The sequence below is a fragment of the Symsagittifera roscoffensis genome, chromosome 6 (genome assembly GCF_963678635.1).
Source record: "Symsagittifera roscoffensis chromosome 6, txSymRosc1.1, whole genome shotgun sequence".
Classification (NCBI taxonomy): domain Eukaryota; kingdom Metazoa; phylum Xenacoelomorpha; order Acoela; family Convolutidae; genus Symsagittifera; species Symsagittifera roscoffensis.
Genome location: NC_087067.1, coordinates 60,654,171 through 60,678,646, shown reverse-complemented (window position 1 = coordinate 60,678,646; position 24,476 = coordinate 60,654,171).

Here is a 24,476-nt window from a genome sequence, read left to right as displayed (position 1 = left end):
ATTTGACATAACATTTCAGTGACCGATGGGTATTGTCACATCAACTAATAGACTGCTGGAAATAAAATGTGTGCGGAAACACCGATAAAGATCTATGACTTTATGTTGAACTAACCGACGGTCCTTGTTACGTCAACTTACCGACTACTGGACATAAAAGTGGTGCGGAAACAACAATCTATGTCTATGACATTATGTTTCAGTGACCGACGGGCGTTGTTACGTCAATTAACCGACTCCTGGACATAAAATGGTTGTGGCAACACCACAAAAGTTCTATGGCATCAAGTTTCATTGACCGACGGGCACTGTTACATCAACTAACCGACTCCTGGAAATAAAATGGCTGCGGAAACACCAATCAAGATCTTTGACATAACATTTCATTGACCGATGGGTATTGTTACATCAACTAACAGACTGCTGGACAAAAAATGTGTGCGGAAACACCGATAAAGGTCTATGGCATTCTGTTTCAGTGACCGACGGGCATTGTTACATCAAATATCCGACTCCTGGACATAAAATGATTGCGGAAACAACGATCTAGGTCTATGGCATTATGTTTCAGTGACCGACGGGCGTTGTTATGTCAATTAACCGACTCCTGGGCATAAAATGGTTGTGGCAACACCACAAAAGTTCTATGGCATCAAGTTTCATTACTGACGGGCACTGTTACATCAACTAACCGACTCCTGGAAATGAAATGGTTGTGATAACACCAATCAAGACATTTGACATAACATTTCAGTGACCGATGGGTATTGTCACATCAACTAATAGACTGCTGGGCATAAAATGTGTGCGGAAACACCGATGAAGATCTATGACTTATTGTTGCACTAACCGACGGTCCTTGTTACATCAACATACCGACTTCTGAACAACAAACGGGTGCGGAAAGACCAATAAAGGTCTTTGACATTATGTTTCAGTGACCGACGGGCATTGTTACGTCAACTAACCGACTCCTGGACATAAAATGGTTGTGATAACACCAATCAAGATCTTTGACATAACATTTCATTGACCGATGGGTATTGTTACATCAACTAACAGACTGCTGGACAAAAAATGTGTTCGGAAACACCGATAAAGGTCTATGGCATTATGTTTCAGTGACCGACGGGCATTGTTATATCAAATAACCGACTCCTGGACATAAAATGATTGCGGAAACAACGATCTAGGTCTATGGCATTGTGTTTCTGTGACCGACGGACATTGTTACGTCAACTAACCGACTCCTGGACATAAAATGGTTGTGGCAACACCAAAAAAGTTCTATGGCAGCAAGTTTCATTGACTGACGGGCACTTTTACGTCAACTAACCAACTCCTGGACATAAAATGGGTGCGGAAACACCGATAAAGATCTATGACTTTATGTTGCACTAACCGACGGTCCTTGTTACATCAACTTACCGACTACTGGACATAAAAGTGGTGCGGAAACAACAATCTATGTCTATGACATTATGTTTCAGTGACCGACGGGCGTTGTTACGTCAATTAACCGACTCCTGGAAATAAAATGGTTGTGATAACACCAATCAAGACATTTGACATAACATTTCAGTGACCGATGGGTATTGTCACATCAACTAATAGACTGCTGGAAATAAAATGTGTGCGGAAACACCGATAAAGATCTATGACTTTATGTTGAACTAACCGACGGTCCTTGTTACATCAACTTACCGACTACTGGACATAAAAGTGGTGCGGAAACAACAATCTATGTCTATGACATTATGTTTCAGTGACCGACGGGCGTTGTTACGTCAATTAACCGACTCCTGGACATAAAATGGTTGTGGCAACACCACAAAAGTTCTATGGCATCAAGTTTCATTGACCGACGGGCACTGTTACATCAACTAACCGACTCCTGGAAATAAAATGGCTGCGGAAACACCAATCAAGATCTTTGACATAACATTTCATTGACCGATGGGTATTGTTACATCAACTAACAGACTGCTGGACAAAAAATGTGTGCGGAAACACCAATAAAGGTCTATGGCATTCTGTTTCAGTGACCGACGGGCATTGTTACATCAAATAACCGACTCCTGGACATAAAATGATTGCGGAAACAACGATCTAGGTCTATGGCATTATGTTTCAGTGAGCGACGGGCGTTGTTATGTCAATTAACCGACTCCTGGGCATAAAATGGTTGTGGCAACACCACAAAAGTTCTATGGCATCAAGTTTCATTACTGACGGGCACTGTTACATCAACTAACCGACTCCTGGAAATGAAATGGTTGTGATAACACCAATCAAGACATTTGACATAACATTTCAGTGACCGATGGGTATTGTCACATCAACTAATAGACTGCTGGGCATAAAATGTGTGCGGAAACACCGATGAAGATCTATGACTTATTGTTGCACTAACCGACGGTCCTTGTTACATCAACTTACCGACTACTGGACATAAAAGTGGTGCGGAAACAACGATCTAGGTCTATGACATTATGTTTCAGTGACCGACGGGCATTGTTACGTCAACTAACCGACTCCTGGACATAAAATGGTTGTGATAACACCAATCAAGATCTTTGACATAACATTTCATTGACCGATGGGTATTGTTACATCAACTAACAGACTGCTGGACAAAAAATGTGTTCGGAAACACCGATAAAGGTCTATGGCATTATGTTTCAGTGACCGACGGGCATTGTTATATCAAATAACCGACTCCTGGACATAAAATGATTGCGGAAACAACGATCTAGGTCTACGGCATTGTGTTTCTGTGACCGACGGACATTGTTACGTCAACTAACCGACTCCTGGACATAAAATGGTTGTGGCAACACCAAAAAAGTTCTATGGCAGCAAGTTTCAATGACTGACGGGCACTTTTACGTCAACTAACCAACTCCTGGACATAAAATGGGTGCGGAAACACCGATAAAGATCTATGACTTTATGTTGCACTAACCGACGGTCCTTGTTACATCAACTAATAGACTGCTGGACATAAAATGTGTGCGGAAACACCGATAAAGGTCTATGGCATTATGTTTCAGTGACCGACGGGCATTGTTACATCAACTAACCGACTCCTGGATATAAAATGGTTACGGAAACAACGATCTAGGTCTATGAAATTATGTTTCAGTGACCGACGGGTATTGTTACGTCAATTAACAGACTCCTGGACATACAATGGTTGTGACAACACCGATCAAGACCTTTGACATAACATTTCAGTGACCGATGGGTATTGTCACATCAACTAATAGACTACTGGACATAAAATGAGTGCGGAAACACCGATAAAGGTCTATGGCATTATGTTTCAGTGACCGACGGGCATTGTTACATCAACTAACCGACTCCTGGACATAAAATGGTTACGGAAACAACGATCTAGGTCTATGAAATTATGTTTCAGTGACCGACGGGTATTGTTACGTCAATTAACCGACTCCTGGACATACAATGGTTGTGACAACACCGATCAAGACCTTTAACATAACATTTCAGTGACCGATGGGTATTGTCACATCAACTAATAGACTGCTGGACATAAAATGTGTGCGGAATCACCGATAAAGGTCTATGACATTATGTTTCAGTGACCGACGAGCATTGTTACGTCAATTAACCGACTCCTGGACATAAAATGGTTGTGGCAACACCACAAAAGTTCTATGGCATCAAGTTTCTTGACCGACGGGCACTGTTACATCAACTAACCGACTCCTGGACATAAAATGGCTGCGGAACACACACAAATCAAGATCTTTGACATAACATTTCATTGACCGATGGGTATTTTTACATCAACTAACAGACTGCTGGACATAAAATGTGTGCGGAAACACCAATAAAGGTCTATGGCATTATGTTTCAGTGACCGACGGGCGTTGTTACTTCAACTAACCGACTCCTGGACATAAAATGGTTGTGGCAACACCAAAAAAGTTCTATGGCATCAGGTTTCTTTGACCGACGGGCACTGTTACACCAACTAACCGACTCCTCGACATAAAATAGCTGCGGAAACACCAATCAAGATCTTGAACATAACGTTTCAGTGACCGACCGGCATTGTTACGTCAACTAACCGACTCCTGGACATAAAATGGTTGTGGCAACAGCGATTAGGGTCTATGACATTATGTTTCAATGACCGACGGACATTGTTCTATCAACTAACCGACTCCTGGACATAAAATGGGTGCGGAAACACCAATAAAGGTCTATGACATTTTGTTTCAATGATCCACGGACATTGTTCTATCAACTAACCGACTCCTGGACATAAAATGTGTACGGAAACACCGATAAAGGATTATGACGTTACATTTTAGTGAGCGAAAGGCATTGTTAGATCAACTTACCGACTACTGGACATAAATTGGTGCGGTAACACCGATCTAGATCTAAGACAATATGTTTCAGTGACCGACGGGCATTGTTACGTCAACTAACCGACTCCTGGACATAAAACTGTTGCGGCAACATCAATTCAGCTATATGACATTATATTTCAATGGCCGACGGGCATTGTTACATCAACTAAGCGACTCCTGGACATAAAATGGGTGCGAAAACACCAATAGAGGTCTTTCACTTTGTTTCGGTGGCCGACGGGCATTGCAACATCAGCCAACCGACTCCTGGATCAAATTGGGTGCAGAAACACTGATACAGGTCTATGACATTATGTCTCAGTGATCGACGGACATTAATACATCAACTAACCGACTACTGGACAGAAAATTATTGCGGCAAAACCGATGGAGGTCTATGACATTATGTTTCAATGACCGATGGATATTGTTTTATGAATCAGCCGACTCCTGGACATTAAATGGGTGCGGAAACACCAATAAAGGTCTATTACATCAACTTTCAATGACCGGCGGGCACTTTTGCATCAACTAACCGACTCTTCGATATAAAATGGGTGCGGAAACACCGATCAAGGTCTATGACAGAATGTTTCAGTGACCAACAGACCACGTTACATCAACTAACCGACTCTTGGACAGAAAATTATTGCGGCAACACCGATGGAGGTCTATGACATTATGTTTCAATGACCGACAGACATTGTTTCATCAGTTAACCGACTCCTGGACATGAAATGGGTGTGGAAAGACCGATGAAGGTCTATGACATTATGTTTCAGTGACCAGCGGGCATTGTTACATCAACTTACCGACTTCTGGACAACAGACGGGTGCGGGAACACCAAAAAAGTTCTTTGTTACAACACCGACTCCTGGACAAGGAAAGGGAGCGGAAACACAAAAAGAGGTCTATGACATTATGTTTCAGTGACCGACGGACATTGTTACATCAACTTACCGATTTCTGGACAACAGACGGGTGCGGGAACACCAAAAAAGTTTTTTGTTACAACAACTTACCGACTTCTGGACAATAAACGGGTACTGGAACACCAATAAAGTTCTATGACATTATATTTCAGCGACCGACCGGCATTGTTAAATCAACTCACCGATTCCTGGACATGAAAAGCGTGTGGAGACATCGATAAGGTCTATGACATTATGTTTCAAAGACCGATGACCCTTGTTACATCAACTAACCGACTCCTGGACATGAAGTGATTGCGAAACACCAAAAAAGCTCTATGACATTATGTTTCAATGACCGACGGGCATTGCTACATCAACTAACCGACTACTGGACAGAAAATTATTGCAGCAAAACCGATGGAGGTCTCTGATATTATGTTTCAATGACCAACGGACATTTTTCTAACAACTAACCATTTCCTGGACATAAAATGTGTACGAAAACAGCAATAAAGATTTATCACGTTATGTTTCAGTGATCGAAATGCATTTTTAGATCAACTTACCGACTACTGGACACAAAATTGGTGCGGAAACATCAATCTAGATCTAAGACATTATGTTTCAGTGACTGACGGGCATTGTTACATCAACTAACCGACTACTGGACAGAAAATTTTGCGGCAAAACCGATGGAGGTCTATGACATTATGTTTCAATGACCGATTGATTTTGTTTTATGAATCAGCCGACTCCTGGACATTAAATGGGTGCGGAAACACCAATAAAGGTCTATTACATCAAATTTCAATGACCGGCGGGCACTTTTACATCAACTAACCGACTCCTGGATATAAAATGGGTGCGGAAACACCGATCAAGGTCTATGACAGAATGTTTCAGTGACCAACAGACCTCGTTACATCAACTAACCGACTCTTGGACAGAAAATTATTGCGGCAACACCGATGGAGGTCTATGACATTATGTTTCAATGACCGACAGACATTGTTTCTTCAGTTAACCGACTCCTGGACATAAAATGGGTGTGGAAAGACCGATGAAGGTCTATGGCATTATGTTTCAGTGACCAGCGGGCATTGTTACAACAACTAACCGACTCCTGGACAAGGAAAGGGAGCGGAAAGACAAAAAGAGGTCTATGACATTATGTTTCAGTGACCGACGGACATTGTTACATAAACTTACCGACTTCTGGACAACAGACGGGTGCGGGAACGCCAATAAAGTTCTTTGTTACAACAACTTACCGACTTCTGGACAACAGACGGGTACTGGAACACCAATAAAGTTCTATGACATTATATTTCAGTGACCGACCGGCATTGTTAAATCAACTCACCGATTCCTGGAATGAAAAGCGTGTGGAGACACCAATAAGGTCTATGACATTATGTTTCAAAGACCGATGACCCTTGTTACATCAACTAACCGACTCCTGGACATGAAGTGATTGCGGGAACACCAATAAAGTTCTTTGTTACAACACCGACTCCTGGACAAGGAAAGGGAGCGGAAACACAAAAAGAGGTCTATGACATTATGTTTCAGTGACCGACGGACATTGTTACATCAACTTACCGACTTCTGGACAACAGACGGGTGCGGGAACACCAATAAAATTTTTTGTTACAACAACTTACCGACTTCTGGACAATAAACGGGTACTGGAACACCAATAAAGTTCTATGACATTATATTTCAGTGACCGACCGGCATTGTTAAATCAACTCACCGATTCCTGGACATGAAAAGCGTGTGGAGACACCGATAAGGTCTATGACATTATGTTTCAAAGACCGATGACCCTTGTTACATCAACTAACCAACTCCTGGACATGAAGTGATTGCGAAACACCAAAAAAGCTCTATGACATTATGTTTCAATGACCGACGGGCATTGCTACATCAACTTACCGACTACTGGACAGAAAATTATTGCAGCAAAACCGATGGAGGTCTCTGATATTATGTTTCAATGACCAACGGACATTTTTCTAACAACTAACCAATTCCTGGACATAAAATGTGTACGGAAACAGCAATAAAGATTTATCACGTTATTATTCAGTGATCGAAATGCATTTTTAGATCAACTTACCGACTACTGGACACAAAATTGGTGCGGAAACATCAATCTAGATCTAAGAAATTATGTTTCAGTGACCGACGGGCATTGTTACATCAACTAACCGACTACTGGACAGAAAATTATTGCGGCAAAACCGATGGAGGTCTATGACATTATGTTTCAATGACCGATTGATTTTGTTTTATGAATCAGCCGACTCCTGGACATTAAATGGGTGCGGAAACACCAATAAAGGTCTATTACATCAAATTTCAATGACCGGCGGGCACTTTTACATCAACTAACCGACTCCTGGATATAAAATGGGTGCGGAAACACCGATCAAGGTCTATGACAGAATGTTTCAGTGACCAACAGACCTCGTTACATCAACTAACTGACTCTTGGACAGAAAATTATTGCGGCAACACCGATGGAGGTCTATGACATTATGTTTCAATGACCGACAGACATTGTTTCTTCAGTTAACCGACTCCTGGACATAAAATGGGTGTGGAAAGACTGATGAAGGTCTATGGCATTATGTTTCAGTGACCAGCGGGCATTGTTACAACAACTAACCGACTCCTGGACAAGGAAAGGGAGCGGAAAGACAAAAAGAGGTCTATGACATTATGTTTCAGTGACCGACGGACATTGTTACATCAACTTACCGACTTCTGGACAACAGACGGGTGCGGGAACGCCAATAAAGTTCTTTGTTACAACAACTTACCGACTTCTGGACAACAAACGGGTACTGGAACACCAATAAAGTTCTATGACATTAAATTTCAGTGACCGACCGGCATTGTTAAATCAACTCACCGATTCCTGGACATGAAAAGCGTGTGGAGACACCAGTAAGGTCTATGACATTATGTTTCAAAGACCGATGACCCTTGTTACATCAACTAACCGACTCCTGGACATGAAGTGATTGCGGAAACACCAAAAAAGCTCTATGACATTATGTTTCAATGACCGACGGGCATTGCTACATCAACTAACCGACTACTGGACAGAAAATTATTGCAGCAAAACCGATGGAGGTCTCTGATATTACGTTTCAATGACCAACGGACATTGTTCTAACAACTAACCAACTCCTGGACATAAAATGTGTACGGAAACAGCAATAAAGATTTATCACGTTATGTTTCAGTGGTCGAAAGGCATTGTTAGATCAACTTACCGACTACTGGACACAAAATTGGTGCGGAAACATCAATCTAGATCTAAGACATTATGTTTCAGTGACCGACGGGCATTGTTACATCAACTAACCGACTACTGGACAGAAAATTATTGCGGCAAAACCGATGGTGGTCTATGACATTATGTTTCAATGACCAATGGTTTTTGTTTTTTGAATCAGCCGACTCCTGGGCATTAAATGGGTGCGGAAACACCAATAAAGGTCTATTACATCAACTTTGATTGACCGATGGGCACTTTTACATCAACTAACCGACTCCTGGATATAAAATGGGCGCGGAAACACCGATCAAGGTCTATGACAGAATGTTTCAGTGACCAGCGGGCATTGTTACAACAACTAACCGACTCCTGGACATGGAAAGGGAGCGGAAAGACAAAAGGAGGTCTAAGACATTAAGTTTCAGTGACCGACGGGCATTGTTACATCAACTAACCGACTACTGGACAGAAAATTATTGCGGCAAAACCGATGGTGGTCTATGACATTATGTTTCAATGACCAATGGTTATTGTTTTTTGAATCAGCCGACTCCTGGGCATTAAATGGGTGCGGAAACACCAATAAAGGTCTATTACATCAACTTTGATTGACCGACGGGCACTTTTACATCAACTAACCGACTCCTGGATATAAAATGGGCGCGGAAACACCGTTCAAGGTCTATGACAGAATGTTTCAGTGACCAGCGGGCATTGTTACAACAACTAACCGACTCCTGGACAAGGAAAGGGAGCGGAAAGACAAAAAAAGGTATATGACATTATGTTTCAGTGACCGACGGACATTGTTACATCAACTTACCGACTTCGGGACAACAGACGGGTACTGGAACACCAATAAAGTTCTATGACATTATATTTCAGTGACCGACCGGCATTTTTAAATCAACTCACGGATTCCTGGACATGAAAAGCGTGTGGAGACACCAGTAAGGTCTATGACATTATGTTCCAAAGACCGATGACCCTTGTTACATCAACTAACCGACTCCTGGACATGAAGTGATTGCGGAAACACCAAAAAAGCTCTATGACATTTTGTTTCAATGACCGACGGGCATTGCTACATCAACTAACCGACTACTGGACAGAAAATTATTGCAGCAAAACCGATGGAGGTCTCTGATATTATGTTTCAATGACCAACGGACATTGTTCTAACAACTAACCAACTCCTGGACATAAAATGTGTACGGAAACAGCAATAAAGATTTATCACGTTATGTTTCAGTGGTCGAAAGGCATTGTTAGATCAACTTACCGACTACTGGACACAAAATTGGTGCGGAAACATCAATCTAGTTCTAAGACATTATGTTTCAGTGACCGACGGGCATTGTTACATCAACTAACCGACTACTGGACAGAAAATTATTGCGGCAAAACCGATGGTGGTCTATGACATTATGTTTCAATGACCAATGGTTATTGTTTTTTGAATCAGCCGACTCCTGGGCAATAAATGGGTGCGGAAACACCAATAAAGGTCTATTACATCAACTTTGATTGACCGACGGGCACTTTTACATCAACTAACCGACTCCTGGATATAAAATGGGCGCGGAAACCCCGATCAAGGTCTATGACAGAATGTTTCAGTGACCAGCGGGCACTTTTACATCAACTAACTAACTCCTGGACACAAAATTGGTGCGGAAACATCAATCTAGATCTAAGACATTTTGTTTCAGTGACCGACGGGCATTGTTACATCAACTAACCGACTCTTGGACCGAAAATTATTGCGGCAAAACCGATGGAGGTCTATGACATTATGTTTCAATGACCGTTGGATATTCTTTTATGAATCAGCCGACTCCTGGACATTAAATGGGTGCGGAAACACCAATAAAGTTCTATTACATCAACTTTCATTGACCGACGGGCACTTTTACATCAACTAACCGACTCCTGGATATAAAATGGGTGCGGAAACACCGATCAAGGTCTATGACAGAATGTTTCAGTGACCAGCGGGCACTTTTAAATCAACTAACCAACTCCTGGACACAAAATTGGTGCGGAAACATCAATCTAGATATATGACATTAAGTTTCAATGACCGACAGACATTGTTTCATCAGTTAACCGACTCCTGGACATCAAATGGGTGTGGAAAGACCGATAAAGGTCTATGACATTATGTTTCAGTGACCAGCGGGCATCGTTACAACAACTAACCGACTCCTGGACATTGAATGGTAGCGGAAAGACAGAAATAGTTCTATGACATTATGTTTCAGTGACCGACGGACATTGTTACATCAACTTACCGACTTCTGGACAACAGACGGGTGCGGGAGCACCAATAAAGTTCTTTGTTACATCAACTTACCGACTTCTGGACAACAAACGGGTGCGGGAACACCAATAAAGTTCTATGACATTATATTTCAGTGACCGACCGGCATTGTTAAATCAACTCACCGATTGTGGACATGAAAAGCGTGCGGAGACACTGATAAGGTCTATGACATTATGTTTCAAAGAACGATGACCCTTATTACATCAACTAACCGACTCCTGGACATTGAATGGGTGCGGAAACACCAATGAACGTCTATGACATTATGTTTCAGTTACCGCCGGCCTTGTTACATCAACTAACTGACTTGTGGACATAAAATAGGTGCGTAAACACCGACGAAGGTCAATGACATTTTGTTTCAGATACCGAAAGACATTGGTACATCAACTAACCGACTCCTGGACATGAAATGGGCGCGGAGAGACCATTAAAGGTCTATGGCCTTATGTTTCAGTGACCGGGGGCATTGTTACAACAACTAACCGACTCCTGGACATTGAATGGGTGCGGAAACACCAATGAAGGTCTATGACAATATGTTTCAGTTACCGACGGGCATTGTTACATCAACTAACTGACTTGTGGAAATAAAATAGGTGCGTAAACACCGAAGATCAATGACATTATTTTTCAGATACCGAAGGACATTGGTACATCAACTAACCGACTCCTGGACATGAAATGGGCGCGGAGAGACCATTAAAGGTCTATGGCATTATGTTTCAGTGACCGGGGGGCATTGTTACAACAACTAACCGACTCCTGGACATTGAATGGGTGCGGAAACACCAATGAAGGTCTATGACATTATGTTTCAGTTACCGACGGGCATTGTTACATCAACTAACTGACTTGTGGACATAAATAGGTGCGTAAACACCGACGAAGATCAATGACATTATTTTTCAGATACCGAAGGACATTGCTACATCAACTAACCGACTCCTGGACATGAAATGAGTGCGGAAAGACCAATAAAGATCTATGGCATTATGATTCAGTGATCGACGGATAATAATACATCAACCAATAGACTCCTGGACATGAAGTGATTGCAGTAACACCAAAAAGCTCTATGACATTATATTTCAACGACCGACGGGCATTGTTACATCAACTAACCGACTACTGGACAGAAAATTATTGCAGCAAAACCGATTGAGGTCTCTAATATTATGTTTCAATGACCGACGGACATTTTTCTAACAACTAACCAACTCCCGGACATGAAATGTGTACGGAAACACCGATAAAGGATTATGACGTTATGTTTCAGTGAGTGAAAGGCATTGTTAGATCAACTTACCGACTACTGGACATAAAATTGCTGTGGTACCATCGATCTAGATCTAAGACAATATGTTTCTGTGACCGACGGGCATTGTTACGTCAACTAGCCGACTCCTGGACATAAAACTGTTGCGGCAACACCGATTCAGGTCTATGACATTATGTCTCAGTGATCGACGGACATTAATACATCAACCAATAGACTCCTGGACATGAAGTGATTGCGGAAACACCAAAAAGCTCTATGACATTATGTTTCAATGACCGACGGGCATTGTTACATCAACTAACCGACTACTGGACAGAAAATTTTTTCAGCAAAACCAATTGAGGTCTCTGATATTATGTTTCAATGACCGACGGACATTGTTCTAACAACTAACCAACTCCCGGAAATAAAATAAGTACGGAAACACCAATAAAGGATTATGACGTTATGTTTCAGTGATCAAAAGGCATTGTTAGATCAACTGACCGACTATTGGACACAAAAATTGGTGCAAAACATCAATCTAGATCTAAGTCATTACGTTTCAGTGACCGACGGGCATTGTTACATCAACTAACCGACTACTGGACAGAAAATTATTGCGGCAGAACTGATGGAGGTCTATGACATTATGTTTCAATGACCGATGGACATTTTGTTATCAGTTAACCAACTCCTCGACATAAAATGGGTGTGGAAACACCAAAAAAGATATATGGCATCAATTTTCGTTGACCCACGGGCACTGTTACATCAAATAACCGACTCCTGGACATAAAATGGCTGCGGAAACAGCGATCAAGATCTTTGACATAACATTTCACTGACCGATGGGTATTTTCACATCAACTAACAGACTCCTGGACATAAAATGACATTGTTACATCAACTAACTGATTGCTGGACATGAAATGGGCGCGGAAAGACCGATAAAGGTCTATGACACTATGTTTCAGTGACCAGCGGGCATTGTTACAACAACTAACCGACTCCTGGACATTGAATGGGAGCGGAAAGACAAAAAGAGGTCTATGACATTATGTTTCAATGACCGACGGACATTGTTACATCAACTTACATACTTCTGGACAACAAACGGGTAAGGGAACACCAATAAAGTTCTATGACATTATGTTTCAAGGACCGACCGGCATTGTTAAATCAACTCACCGATTCCTGGACATGAAAAGGGTGCGGAAACACCGACAATGGTCTTTGTGATTTTGATTCAGTGACCGACGGACATTGTTGCATCAACTATTTGACTTGTGGACATAAAATAGGTGCGTAAACACCGACGAAGGTGTATGACATCCTTTTTCAGTTACCGAAGGACATTGGTACATCAACTAACAGACTCCTGGACATGAAATGGGTGCGGAAAGACCAATAAAGGTCTATGGCATTATGTTTCAGTGACCAGCGGGCATTGTTACAACAACTAACCGACTCCTGGACATTGAATGGGAGCGGAAAGACAAAAAGAGGTCTATGACATTATGTTTCAGTGACCGACAGACATTGTTACATCAACTTACCGACTTCTGGACAACAAACGGTTGCGGGAACACCAATAAAGTTCTATGATATTATGTTTCAGGAATCGACCGGCATTGTTAAATCAACTCACCGATTCCTGGACATTGAATGGGAGCGGAAACACGAAAAGAGGTCTATCACATTATGTTTCAGTTACCGACGGGCATTGTTACACCAACTTACTGACTTGTGGACATAAAATAGGTGCATCCACACCGACGAAGTTCTATGACCGTTCTATAAGTTCTATAAGTTCATTACCCAAGGACATTATTACATCAACTAACCGACTCCTGGACATGAAATGGGTGCGGAAAGACCAAAAAATGTCTATGACATTATGTTTCAGTGACCGGCGGGCCTTGTTACAACAACTAACCGACTCCTGGACATAAAATGGGTGCGGAGACAGCAATAAGGTCTATGACATTATGTTTCAAAGACTGATGAGCATTGTTACATCAACTAACTGACTCGTGGACATTGAATGGGAGCGGAAACACAAAAAGAGGTCTATGACATTATGTTTCATTGACCGACTGACATTTTAACATCAACATACCAACTTCTGGACAACAAACGGGTGCGGAAAGACCAGTAAAGGTCTTTGACATTATGTTTCAGTGACCGACTGGCATTGTTACATCAACTCACAGACTCCTGGACATTAAATGGGTACGGAGACACCGATAAGGTCTATGACATTATGTTTCAAAGACCGATGAGCATTGTTACATTAATTAACCAAATCCTGGACATTGAATGGGATCGGAAACACAAAAAGAGGTCTATGACATTATGATTCAGTGACCGACGGACATTGTTACATCAACCCACCAACTCTTGCCATAAAATGGGTGCGGAAACACCGATAAAGGTCTATGACATTATGTTTCAGTTACCGACGGGCATTGTTACATCAACTAACTGACTTCTGGACATAAAATAGGTGCAAAAACACCAACGAAGATCTATGACATTTTATTTCAGTCACCGAAAGATATTGTTACATCAACTAACCGACTCCTGGACATGAAATGGGTGCGGAAAGACCAATAAAGGTCTATGGCATTATGTTTCAGTGACCGGCGGGCATTGTTACAACAACTAACCGACTCCTGGACATTGAATGGGAGCGGAAACACAAAATAGGTCTATGACATTATGTTTCAGTGACCGACTGACATTTTTACATCAACATACCGACTTCTGGACAACAAACGGGTGCGGAAAGACCAATAAAGGTCTTTGACATTATGTTTCAGTGGCCGACTGGCATTGTTACATCAACTCACAGACCTCTGGACAATAAATGGGTACGGAGACATCGATAAGGTCTATGACATTATGTTTCAAAGACCGATGATCATTTTTACATCAATTAACCGACTCATGGACATTGAATGGGAGCGGAAACATAAAAAGAGGTCTATGACATTATGATTCAGTGACCGACGGACATTGTTACATCAACAAACCAACTCTTGGCATAAAATGGGTGCGGAAACACCGACAAAGGTCTATGACATTATGTTTCAGTTACCGACGGGCATTGTTACATCAACTAACTGACTTCTGGACATAAAATAGGTGCAAAAACACCGACGAAGATCTATGACATTTTATTTCAGTCACCGAAAGATATTGTTACATCAACTAACCGACTCCTGGACATGAAATGGGTGCGGAAAGACCAATAAAGGTCTATGGCATAATGTTTCAGTGACCGGCGGGCATTGTTACATCAACATACCGACTTCTGAACAACAAACGGGTGCGGAAAGACCAATAAAGGTCTTTGACATTATGTTTCAGTGACCGACTGGCATTGTTACATCAACTCACAGACACCTGGACAATAAATGGGTACGGAGACACCGATAAGGTCTATGACATTATGTTTCAAAGACCGATGAGCATTGTTACATCAATTAACCGACTCCCGGACATTGAATGGGAGCGGAAACACAAAAAGAGGTCTATGACATTATGATTCAGTGACCGACGGACATTGTTACATCAACAAACCAACTTCTGGACAACAAACGGGTGAGGAAAGACCAGTAAAGGTCTTTGACATTATGTTTCAGTGACCGACTGGCATTGTTACATCAACTCACAGACTCCTGGACATTAAATGGGTACGGAGACACCGATAAAGTCTATGACATTATGTTTCAAAGACCGATGAGCTTTGTTACATCAATTAACCAAATCCTGGACATTGAATGGGTGCGGAAACACCGATAAAGGTCTATTACATTATGTTTCAGTTACCGACGGGCTTTGTTACATCAACTAACTGACTTCTGGACATAAAATAGGTGCAAAAACACCGACGAAGATCTATGACATTTTATTTCAGTCACCGAAAGACATTGTTACATCAATTAACCGACTCCTGGACATTGAATGGGAGCGGAAACACAAAAAGAGGTCTATGATATTATGTTTCAGTGACCGACTGACATTTTTACATCAACATACCAACTTCTGGACATTAAATGGGTACGGAGACACCGACAAGGTCTATGACATTATGTTTCAAAGACCGATGAGCTTTGTTACATCAATTAACCAAATCCTGGACATTGAATGGGATCGGAAACACAAAAAGAGGTATATGACAATATGATTCAGTGACCGACGGACATTGTTACATCAACCAACCAACTCTTGCCATAAAATGGGTGCGGAGACACCAATAAGGTCTATGACATTATGTTTCAAAGACTGATGAGCATTGTTACATCAACTAACTGACTCCTGGACAATGAATGGGAGCGGAAACACAAAAAGAGGTCTATGATATTATGTTTCAGTGACCGAATGACATTTTTACATCAACATACCAACTTCTGGACAACAAACGGGTGAGGAAAGACCAGTAAAGGTCTTTGACATTATGTTTCAGTGACCGACTGGCATTGTTACATCAACTCACAGACTCCTGGACATTAAATGGGTACGGAGACACCGATAAAGTCTATGACATTATTTTTCAAAGACCGATGAGCTTTGTTACATCGATTAACCAAATCCTGGACATTGAATGGGATCGGAAACACAAAAAGAGGTCTATGACATTATGATTCAGTGACCGACGGACATTGTTACATCAACTAACTGACTTCTGGACATAAAATAGCTGCAAAAACACCGACGATGATCTATGACATTTTATTTCAGTCACCGAAAGATATTGTTACATCAACTAACCGACTCCTGGACATGAAATGGGTGCGGAAAGACCAATAAAGGTCTATGGCATTATGTTTCAGTGACCGGCGGGCATTGTTACAACAACTAACCGACTCCTGGACATTGAATGGGAGCGGAAACACAAAATAGGTCTATGACATTATGTTTCAGTGACCGACTGACATTTTTACATCAACATACCGACTTCTGGACAACAAACGGGTGCGGAAAGACCAATAAAGGTCTTTGACATTATGTTTCAGTGACCGACTGGCATTGTTACATCAACTCACAGACTCCTGGACAATAAATGGGTACGGAGACACCGATAAGGTCTATGACATTATGTTTCAAAGACCGATGATCATTGTTACATCAATTAACCGACTCATGGACATTGAATGGGAGCGGAAACACAAAAAGAGGTCTATGTCATTATGATTCAGTGACCGACGGACATTGTTACATCAACAAACCAACTCTTGGCATAAAATGGGTGCGGAAACACCGACAAAGGTCTATGACATTATGTTTCAGTTACCGACGGGCATTGTTACATCAACTAACTGACTTCTGGACATAAAATAGGTGCAAAAACACCGACGAAGATCTATGACATTTTATTTCAGTCACCGAAAGACATTGTTACATCAATTAACCGACTCCTGGACATTGAATGGGAGCGGAAACACAAAAAGAGGTCTATGATATTATGTTTCAGTGACCGACTGACATTTTTACATCAACATACCAACTTCTGGACATTAAATGGGTACGGAGACACCGACAAGGTCTATGACATTATGTTTCAAAGACCGATGAGCTTTGTTACATCAATTAACCAAATCCTGGACATTGAATGGGATCGGAAACACAAAAAGAGGTATATGACATTATGATTCAGTGACCGACGGACATTGTTACATCAACCAACCAACTCTTGCCATAAAATGGGCGCGGAGACACCAATAAGGTCTATGACATTATGTTTCAAAGACTGATGAGCATTGTTACATCAACTAACTGACTCCTGGACATTGAATGGGAGCGGAAACACAAAAAGAGGTCTATGATATTATGTTTCAGTGACCGAATGACATTTTTACATCAACATACCAACTTCTGGACAACAAACGGGTGAGGAAAGACCAGTAAAGGTCTTTGACATTATGTTTCAGTGACCGACTGGCATTGTTACATCAACTCACAGACTCCTGGACATTAAATGGGTACGGAGACACCGATAAGGTCTATGACATTATGTTTCAAAGACCGATGAGCTTTGTTACATCGATTAACCAAATCCTGGACATTGAATGGGATCGGAAACACAAAAAGAGGTCTATGACATTAAGATTCAGTGACCGACGGACATTGTTACATCAACAAATCAACTCTTGGCATAAAATGGGTGCGGAAACACCGACAAAGGTCTATGACATTATGTTTCAGTTACCGACGGGCATTGTTACATCAACTAACTGACTTCTGGACATAAAATAGGTGCAAAAACACCGACGAAGATCTATGACATTTTATTTCAGTCACCGAAAGACATTGTTACATCAATTAACCGACTCCTGGACATTGAATGGGAGCGGAAACACAAAAAGAGGTCTATGATATTATGTTTCAGTGACCGACTGACATTTTTACATCAACATACCAACTTCTGGACATTAAATGGGTACGGAGACACCGACAAGGTCTATGACATTATGTTTCAAAGACCGATGAGCTTTGTTACATCAATTAACCAAATCCTGGACATTGAATGGGATCGGAAACACAAAAAGAGGTATATGACATTATGATTCAGTGACCGACGGACATTGTTACATCAACCAACCAACTCTTGCCATAAAATGGGCGCGGAGACACCAATAAGGTCTATGACATTATGTTTCAAAGACTGATGAGCATTGTTACATCAACTAACTGACTCCTGGACATTGAATGGGAGCGGAAACACAAAAAGAGGTCTATGATATTATGTTTCAGTGACCGAATGACATTTTTACATCAACATACCAACTTCTGGACAACAAACGGGTGAGGAAAGACCAGTAAAGGCCTTTGACATTATGTTTCAGTGACCGACTGGCATTGTTACATCAACTCACAGACTCCTGGACATTAAATGGGTACGGAGACACCGATAAGGTCTATGACATTATGTTTCAAAGACCGATGAGCTTTGTTACATCGATTAACCAAATCCTGGACATTGAATGGGATCGGAAACACAAAAAGAGGTCTATGACATTATGATTCAGTGACCGACGGACATTGTTACATCAACTAACTGACTTCTGGACATAAAATAGCTGCAAAAACACCGACGATGATCTATGACATTTTATTTCAGTCACCGAAAGATATTGTTACATCAACTAACCGACTCCTGGACATGAAATGGGTGCGGAAAGACCAATAAAGGTCTATGGCATTATGTTTCAGTGACCGGTGGGCATTGTTACAACAACTAACCGACTCCTGGACATTGAATGGGAGCGGAAACACAAAATAGGTCTATGACATTATGTTTCAGTGACCGACTGACATTTTTACATCAACATACCGACTTCTGGACAAGAAACGGGTGCGGAAAGACCAATAAAGGTCTTTGACATTATGTTTCAGTGACCGACTGGCATTGTTACATCAACTCACAGACTCCTGGACAATAAATGGGTACAGAGACACCGATAAGGTCTATGACATTATGTTTCAAAGACCGATGATCATTGTTACATCAATTAACCGACTCATGGACATTGAATGGGAGCGGAAACAGAAAAAGAGGTCTATGACATTATGATTCAGTGACCGACGGACATTGTTACATCAACCAACCAACTCTTGCCATAAAATGGGTGCGGAAACACCGATAAAGATCTATGACATTATGTTTCAGTTACCGACGGGCATTGTTACATCAACTAACTGACTTCTGGACATAAAATAGCTGCAAAAACACCGACGATGATCTATGACATTTTATTTCAGTCACCGAAAGATATTGTTACATCAACTAACCGACTCCTGGACATGAAATGGGTGCGGAAAGACCAATAAAGGTCTATGGCATTATGTTTCAGTGACCGGCGGGCATTGTTACAACAACTAACCGACTCCTGGACATTGAATGGGAGCGGAAACACAAAATAGGTCTATGACATTATGTTTCAGTGACCGACTGACATTTTTACATCAACATACCGACTTCTGGACAACAAACGGGTGCGGAAAGACCAATAAAGGTCTTTGACATTATGTTTCAGTGACCGACTGGCATTGTTACATCAACTCACAGACTCCTGGACAATAAATGGGTACGGAGACACCGATAAGGTCTATGACATTATGTTTCAAAGACCGATGATCATTGTTACATCAATTAACCGACTCATGGACATTGAATGGGAGCGGAAACACAAAAAGAGGTCTATGACATTATGATTCAGTGACCGACGGACATTGTTACATCAACAAACCAACTCTTGGCATAAAATGGGTGCGGAAACACCGACAAAGGTCTATGACATTATGTTTCAGTTACCGACGGGCATTGTTACATCAACTAACTGACTTCTGGACATAAAATAGGTGCAAAAACACCGACGAAGATATATGACATTTTATTTCAGTCACCGAAAGATATTGTTACATCAACTAACCGACTCCTGGACATGAAATGGGTGCGGAAAGACCAATAAAGGTCTATGGCATTATGTTTCAGAGACCGGCGGGCATTGTTACATCAACATACCGACTTCTGGACAACAAACGGGTGCGGAAAGACCAATAAAGGTCTTTGACATTATGTTTCAGTGACCGACTGGCATTGTTACATCAACTCACAGACACCTGGACAATAAATGGGTACGGAGACACCGATAAGGTCTATGACATTATGTTTCAAAGACCGATGAGCATTGTTACATCAATTAACCGACTCCTGGACAGTGAATGGTAGCGGAAACACAAAAAGAGGTCTATGACATTATGATTCAGTGACCGACGGACATTGTTACATCAACAAACCAACTCTTGGCATAAAGTGGGTGCGGAAACACCGATAAAGGTCTATTACATTATGTTTCAGTTACCGACGGGCTTTGTTACATCAACTAACTGACTTCTGGACATAAAATAGGTGCAAAAACACCGACGAAGATCTATGACATTTTATTTCAGTCACCGAAAGACATTGTTACATCATTTAACCGACTCCTGGACATATAATGGGTGCGGAGACACCAATAAGGTCTATGGCATTATGTTTCAAAGACTGATTAGCATTGTTACATCAACTAACTGACTCCTGGACATTGAATGGGAGCGGAAACACAAAAAGAGGTCTATGACATTATGTTTTAGTGACCGACTGACATTTTTACATCAACATACCGACTTCTGGACAACAAACGGGTGCGGAAAGACCAATAAAGATCTATGGCATTATGTTTCAGTGACCAGCGGGCATTGTTGCAATAACTAACCGACTCCTGTACATTGAATGGGAGCTGAAACACAAAATAGGTCTATGACGTTATGTTTCAGTGACCGACTCCTGGACACAAAATGGGTGCGGAAACACCAATGAAGGTCTATGACATTATGTTTCAGTTACTGACGGGCATTTTTACATCAACTAACCGGCTCCTGGACATGAAATGTGTGCGGAAAGATCGATAAATAAATATGACATTATGTTTCAGTGACCGGCGCGCCTCTTTACAACAACTAACCCACTCCTGGACATAAAATGGGTGCGGAAACACCGATAAAGGTCTATTACATTATGTTTTAGATACCGACGGGCTTTGTTACATCAACTAACTGACTTCTGGACATAAAATAGGTGCAAAAACACCGACGAAGATCTATGACATTTTATTTCAGTCACCGAAAAACATTGTTACATCAATTAACCGACTCCTGGACATAAAATGGGTGCGGAGACACCAATAAGGTCTATGACATTATGTTTCAAAGACTGATGAGCATTGTTACATCAACTAACTGACTCCTGGACATTAAATGGGAGCGGAAACACAAAAAGAGGTCTATGACTTTATGTTTCAGTGACCGACTGACATTTTTACATCAACATACCGACTTCTGGACAACAAACGGGTGCGGAAAGACCAATAAAGGTGTATGGCATTATGTTTCAGTGACCGGCGGGCATTGCTGCAACGACTAACCGACTCCTGGACATTGAATGGGAGCGGAAACACAAAATAGGTATATGACATTATGTTTCAGTGACCGACTCCTGGACACAAAATGGGTGCGGAAACACCAATGAAGGTCTATGACATTATGTTTCAGTTACTGACGGGCATTTTTACATCAACTAACCGGCTCCTGGACATGAAATGGGTGCGGAAAGATCGATAAAAAAATATGACATTATGTTTCAGTGACCGGCGGGCCTTGTTACAACAACTAACCGACTCCTGGACATAAAATGGGTGCGGAGACAGCAATAAGCTCTATGACATTATGTTTCAAAGACTGATGAGCATTGTTACATCAACTAACTGACTCCTGGACATTGAATGGGAGCGGAAACACAAAAAGAGGTCTATGACATTATGTTTCAAAGACCGATGAGCATCGTTACATCAACTAACCGACTCCTGGACTTTAAGTGGGAGCGGAAACAAAAAAACAGTTCTATGACAGTATGTTTCAGTGACCGACGGACATTGCTACATCAACTTACCGACTTTTGGACAACAAACGGGTGCGGAAAGACCAATAAAGGTCTATGACCTTATGTTTCAGTGACCGACTGTCATTGTTACACCAACTCACCGACTCCTGGACACCAAATGGTTGCGAAGACCCCGATAAGGTCTATGACATTATTTTTCAAAGACCGATGAGCATTGTTACATCAACTAACCGCCTCCTGGACATTGAAAGGGAGCTGAACCACAAAAAGAGGTCTATGACATTATGTTTCAGTGACCGGCGGACATTGTTACAGCAACTTACTGACTTCTGGACAACAAATTGGTGCAGAAACAACAACAGAGGTCTATGACATTATGATTCAGTGACCGACGGACCTTGTTGTATCAACTAACAGACTCTTGGTGCTGGACATAAAATTGGTGCGGAAACACCAATAAAGTTTAAGTCATTAAAATTCAGTGACCGATGGACATTGTTACATCAACTTGATGACTCCTGTACATAAAATGTATGCGGAAAGACCGATAAAAGTCTATGACGTTATGTTTCAGTGACCAACAGACATAGTTACAAAAATACACCGTGTCCTGGACATAAAAAGTTTGCGGAAACTTCGATTAAGGTCTATGACATTAAGTTTCAGTGACTGACGGACATTGTTACATCAACTTACCGACTTCTGGACAATAAACGGGTGCGGAAAGACCAAAAAAGGTCTATGACCTTATGTTTCAGTGACCGACTGGCATTGTTACATCAACTTACCGACTTCTGGACAACAAATGGTTGGGGAAACACCAATAAAGACCTATGACATTATGATTCAGTGATCGACGGACCATGTTACATCAACTAACCGACTCTTGGTCATAAAATTGGTGCGAAAACACCAATAAAGATCTAAGACGTTATGTTTCAGTGACATTGTTATGTTTCAGTCACAGTGACGATGGACATTGTTACATCAACTTAATGACTCCTGTTCAAAAAATGTGTGCGGAAAGACCAATAAAGGTCTATGAAGTTATGTTTCAGTGGCCAACAGACATAGTTACAACAATAAACCGACTCCTGGACAAAAAATGGTTGCGGAAACTTCGATAAACGTCTATAACATTAAGTTTCAGTGACCGACAGACATTGTTACATCAACCAACGACTTCTGGACATTAAATAGGTGCGAAAACACCAATTAAGGCCTATGATATTATATTTCATTTACCGAAGGACATTTTTACATCAACTAGCCGACTCCTGAACATAAAATGGGTGCGGAAAGACCAATAAAGTCCATGACATTATGTTTCAGTGACCGACGGGCATTGTTACATCAACTAACAGGCTCCTGGACATAAAATGTGAGCGAAAACACAAATAAATTTCTATGACATTATGTTTCAATGACCGACGGGCATTACTACATCAGCTCACCGACTACTGGATTTAAAATGGGTGCGGAGACACCGATAAAGTCTATGACATTATTTTTCAAAGACCGATGAGCATTGTTACATCAACTAACCGCCTCCTGGACATTGAAAGGGAGCGGAAACACAAAAACAGGTCTATGACATTATGTTTCTGTGACCGGCGGACATTGTTACAGCAACTTACCGACTTCTGGACAAATGGGTGCGGAAACAACAACAAAGGTCTATGACATTATGATTCAGTGACCGACGGACCTTGTTACATCAACTAACAGACTCTTGGACTTAAAATTGGTGCGGAAACACCAATAAAGCTTAGGACATTAAATTTCCTTTACCGAAGGACATTGTTACATCAACTAACCGACTCCTGAACATAAAATGAGTGCGGAAA